Genomic DNA, 5896 nt, shown 5'->3' on the forward strand with positions numbered 1-5896 from the left:
GCCCAGTTAATGCTGTATTGCCTGACCACCCTTAAAGCTCAGTATAGCCATATAACTCTTATCATCAATTTAACATAAGCAGAAGTAAGGTGTGCAACTTATGTTTCACTTACTTATGAGAAAAGATTATTTGCCCTAAATTTCCACTCCTCCCCATCTGGTGTGCCTAAGATTTAGCTTGACCATATAGATGAAGACAAAACCCCAGAATGTAGAGGAACCCACGAGATGAAAGACACCTGTGTCCTTAAGTGACTGTGTAGGGCTGAGCTGTCCTCACGTGGACTACTCACCTCAAAACTCCTTTGTGAGACTTGAATAAACCACATTCTTCTGTAAATCACCATGACGATCCACAGTTCCCCATGTTATAACAGCTTTGCCTGTACGTATCTTCTGCCACAGTCTTCTAAAGAAGCTGTCAAAAACTGAATTTCACTAAATTAATCTAATAAAGCAATTTCAAACCTTCCTAGGAAAACTATACCAACCATCCATTAAAACTGTTCGTGTGTTCAATAATAAAATTGATGTATCTATGGGCAAAAATATTTTTAAAAGATTGGAGAAGTTAGCGGTTTATGTCACTGTTAAATCACTGTGCTTTAAATAATAAGAGAAATATATTTAAAGGCAAAACATCTGAAAAGAAATTGAATATAGCCATTTATATGACTATCAGTCATTTTTATTTCCTGTTATTCAGTGAACGATAATATGTGGTATAAAAAGGGGAAAATTATTTGAATAAATTATCAACATCAACTCTCTTTCCAAAATCAAAGTGAAAACGGATTCATCCTACCCCTCCTGATATATAGCTCATGCACTGAAGAGCATATTAATGGCTTATTTCATTAGGTAGGGTTTCCTAAGATATTCTCCTCTTTCTATGGACCTATGGATTAAGGAACAACTTTCATTATAAAATCAACCTCCATTTGAACATTGGATTTATCTGTTCATTCATTTAGCACTAGGGATGCAAAGATAGATATGGTTCTGTCACTACACTCAAGGAACTCACAGCCCAGAGTGAGAGATAGAAATCTAAAAAGATTATTACATATAGAAAGATATGCAATGGCGTATCTGCTTCAAGAGAAGCCAAAAGGGAAGCTCATCCATTTACAGAGGTCAGGAACTTAGTCTGTCTTCTTCTACCATTGTACCCCAGTTTCCTCTCAATATATTCTGATCAAACTGAAGTGAATTTAATTTAGACATAAGCTACATCTACAGGAATTCTGTAACCTTAAATGAGATGCTTCTTTAAGTTACTCTTTCCTTGCCAGTAAAATGAAGAAACTAATATTTACCTCATAAGATTGTTTTGAGAAGTAAATGAAATAAAATATATAAAGTGTCTACACATAGTAAGGACTGAATATATTAAGGTTCCCTTCCCTTCTCTCTCCCTTCCAACAATGACACCACTACTATATTTTAGCCTTGAAGCTAGAAATATTAATGTATATTAGTTTTATTAACAATTTTCCCACTTTCACTGATTTGAATAAATACTCTACCATGTATTTCTAGTTCCCATCTATAAAACTCTAGTGGATAATATATTCTAGTAGTTTATTACCTTCTATAAGTAATAGTATTTCCATATAATGGGTCTAAATTTGCTTCATCAAGTGTCTTCTTTTAACACATGGTGATTTATTGTACAATGCTGTTCACATGATCCAGACTATAATTTCATCAACTAAGTCCAGACACAAGGAAAACAGCCTATCTTTACTGACATCAGAAAATCTCAACCCACCAGCCCAAAACTGCAGCATATTTTAGTCACCCACCTCAAGCCATGAGTGGAGACAATAACCTGAAAAAAATCAGATCTTGTACTATGCATAGGTGAGAATCAAATGTGGAGCAGAAAACATGTAATCACAGAAACCATTATGAAAACTGATACAAAAATGGAGTTCCAACCAAAACAAAAATGAAATTGCCCTGCAGAGAGGCCTCCACTAATAAAAACATACACAGGACACACATATACACACAAAACACATATAAATACATATAGAAGATAACTTCCTTTAAAGAACTCATAGAAATTATAAAATATAGGAGATATTCATGTTGTTATAAAATTCTGGTGCCAAAAAATATATAACAGATAATGCATTCATGATATATAATTGATACAATATGATTTGATAGAATAGCTTGTGGAAAAACAACTTCTCTTCCAAGAATAACTAGAAAAATTGAATACAATACCAAAACAAAACCTATTTAAAGGCTAAGAGAGCCACCAAGGCAATTCAGACTTGAGAACCCAGGATGTCAGAAAGGTAACCCAGGTAAGCCACTTTTACCTTCAAAGCATTTGCAAATACTTTGCATGGTATCAGAATTTGGAAAAAGAACTATAAAGTAGAACTTCTGACAAACTCATCAGTGTAAAGAGACAAAAATTAGAACTTGGGCCTCTAAGGCACCCAATAATTGAGCACCCAAGTACCTAAAGAGAAAGAGAAGGGAGAGAAGTTGAGCACATGATGGTATTCCACCCAAGCATTTCTTGGATGCTTACCTTGCATAGGGCAAAAATCAAGAAGCTAAATATAAAGATGCTGAAAAGAAAATAAGAATTTTTGGCAGCCTCAAGTGCTAAGGAAGCAAAAATAAGAATTTAAGAACTGAAAAGTCTGGGGCCTTAGTAAACACTGCATCTGGACTCTCAACTGGACACTTAAAATGGCTATATCCCAGGGATAGGGACAAACCAATGTTTGTCCTCCTTAAAGGAGCATATCCTGAATTTGTGAGCACAGTTCCTAAGTTGATGAAATCTGCACCCATCCTATCCACCTACCAGACAATGGTGTGAAACCTCTTCAGATAAAGATAGCGTCATCAAGAGCCTCTATAATTTCTCAGATGTAATACTCATCATTAAATTGAAAATGACCAGGAATGCCTAGAAATAAAAATAGAAGGGCACCTGGGTGGCTTGGTCAGTTAAGCATCCAACTCTTGGTTTCTGCTCAGGTCATGTTCTTGAGGTTGTAAGATCCAGCCCCACCTCGGGCTTTCTGCTCAAGGAGTCTTCTTGGGATTCTTTCTCTCTTCCTCTCTCTTCCACTCTGCCCCTCCCTGCACACACACACACACACACACACACACACACACACACACACGCTCTCGCTAGCTCTCTCTAAAATAAGTAAATAAATCTTAAAGAAAAATAGACCCACAGAGGAGCCACTTACAGGAGTTATCTAATACAGAGATTAAATAAATGTGATTAATGTGTTTAAGAAAATAGATGACAGGGGCTCCTGGGTAGCGCAGTCGTTAAGCGCCTGCCTTCGGCTCAGGGCGTGATCCCGGCGTTTCGGGATCGAGTCCCACATAGGGCTCCTCCGCTGGGAAGCCTGCTTCTTCCTCTCCCACTCCCCTGCTGTGTTCCCTCTCTCACTGGCTGTCTCTCTGTCACAAAAATAAATAAAATCTTAAAAAAGAAAGAAAGAAAGAAAATAGATGACAAAATGGAGAATACTGAAGAACTGGAATTTATGAAAAATAATTAAATGGAACTTTTAAAACTGAAAAATGCAGTAATTCAAATTAAGAACTTGGCATCTATATTTAAAAGCAGAACAGGGGTGTCTGGGTAGCTAACTTGGTTAAGCATTCACCTCTTAGTTTCAGCTCAGGTCGTGGTCTCACAGGTCATGAGACTGAGCCCCAGGTAGAGCCCCTTGTGTGGCTCCATGCTCAGCAGGCAGTCTGCTTGAAGATTGTCTCTCCCTGCCCCTCTCCCCACTTGTGTATGCATGCTCTCTCTTTCTCTCTCTCTCTAAAATAAATTTTAAAATCTTTAAAATATAAATTAATAAAAGCAAAAAAATTGTGAATTATAAGGTGGGTCAGGGTAAAGCACAAAGGATAAAAAAATAATAATAGGGAAATGACTGCAAAATATATCTGAAACATAATAAAATATTTAATTTATATGTCACTAGAGTCCCAAGGAGGGAGAAGAATGAGAACACGACAGTAGAAATAGTTGAAAAGCCAATGGCTGAGAATTTTACAAAACAGATGAAAGACATCAAGCCATAGACTGAAGACATATTACAAACATCAAAAAAGGTAAATATATAGAAACCCATATATAGACCCATCATAGTTAAAACTGCTGAAAACCAAAGATAAAGAAAAATATTAAGTCAGACAAAGATCCAAACGTTCTACAACATATTCTGCTGATGAGGCTGTGGGAAAACAAGCACTCTCATACACTTCTAGTTAGAATTTAAAATGGTACAATGCCAATGGAGGGGAATCAGACAATATCTAGGAAAAGTACATGTGCTCCTAAGAATCTAACCCAAAGATATAGTGGACAAAACATGAAAAGACATATACCCTGTGCTATTCATTGCAAAAATACTTGAAACAGCAAAAAACTAGATACAAATGTGCATCAAATAGAGTGGTTGAATCAACTGTGGTACATTCATACAATGGAGTACCCTGAAGCTATAAAAGTGAATGGGGAATATCTCTCATAGAGTAATCACGAGAATATATTGACTGGAAAAAGAAGGGCTTGTACAGTGTGTTACTGATTATCTAAGAAATGAGAGATGTGAAAAATATTATTTTAATTAATTTTTAAATTAAAAGGAAAACCATAAAAATATAATCATCTACAGGGGAAGAAACGAAATGGGTGGAGGGCAGAGGGATATAAGCTAGATTTTGTCAAATATAGCATATTGTGTAGCTTTGATTTTGGAGCCATGTAATTATTTTACAAGGTAATGACACAAGGGTTGTGTGAAAATGGCTCAGGGAGTAACTCTAAAAACCTGCCAATGGGCAAATATGGCATACTTTGAGGGTCAGTACAAATTATAGGTACATTTGTGTGAAATTATACCTAAAAAAAGTGACTGCCATACAGGGAAATTAGTAAAGCACTAAATTATTTTGAAAACTGGCAAGTAGGGGCGCCTGGGTGGCACAGCAGTTAAGCGTCTGCCTTCGGCTCAGGGCGTGATCCCGGGGTTATGGGATCAAGCCCCACATCAGGCTCCTCCACTATGAGCCTGCTTCTTCCTCTCCCACTCCCCCTGCTTGTGTTCCCTCTCTCACTGGCTGTCTCTATCTCTGTCGAATAAATAAATAAAATCTTTAAAAAAAAAAAAAGAAAAGAAAAGAAAACTGGCAAGTAAAGGGAAAGAATCAAGCATTTATTTGCATTTACTATATAAACTGTATCACTGAGTTACCATATAGTAAATAGAATTCCAACTAAAAAAAAAAGAAAAATAATAGAATTTCACATTTTGGCAACCTCTAATTAATTAGATGCTCTCTATCCATTGAGCACCAATGGCTGCTAACATCACAAGGAGACCACCATATATTATGTAACTCCTAATGAAAGAACTTAACTCCACCAATGGAGTTGCACAAAAACATAAAGCCTGAAGCTACATCCAACCACCATATTATAGAAAACACAGATAACTGTGGAACTGTTTCAGAAACAACAGGGAAAGGAATGCCTAGATGGATCAGTCGGTTAAGCATCTGCCTTTGGCTTCGGTCATGATCCCAGGGTCCTGGGATTGAGTCCTGCATCGGCCTCCCTGCTCGGCGGAAAGCCTGCTTCTCTCTCTGCCTGCCACTCCCCCTACTTGTGCGCGCTCTCTCTCTAACAAATAAATAAATAAAATCTTTAAAAAAAAGAAAGAAAAGAGAAGAAACAACAAGGATGCACTCAGCAAAGTACAGACTGTATAAAACTACACACACACACACACACCCCCCAACGATCCCGTTTTTTATTTTTTTATTTTTTTATTTCATTTTATTATATTATGTTAATCACCATACAGTACATCCCCAGATTCCGATG

The 5896-nt window shown here is 36.9% G+C and overlaps 1 long non-coding RNA gene across 1 annotated transcript in view; it reads right to left on the minus strand.

Moving 5' to 3' along the window:
* Positions 1-380: 380 nt before the first annotated feature.
* The window catches only part of LOC117802574, a 57581-nt gene continuing 52065 nt past the window's right edge, over positions 381-5896 (minus strand). Inside the window, exon 3 of the long non-coding RNA XR_004625937.1 lies at positions 381-418. This is a non-coding gene — a long non-coding RNA (uncharacterized LOC117802574). The remainder of the gene's footprint in view (positions 419-5896) is intronic.

Source organism: Ailuropoda melanoleuca, chromosome 6 (assembly GCF_002007445.2).
Source record: "Ailuropoda melanoleuca isolate Jingjing chromosome 6, ASM200744v2, whole genome shotgun sequence".
Lineage (NCBI taxonomy): Eukaryota > Metazoa > Chordata > Mammalia > Carnivora > Ursidae > Ailuropoda > Ailuropoda melanoleuca.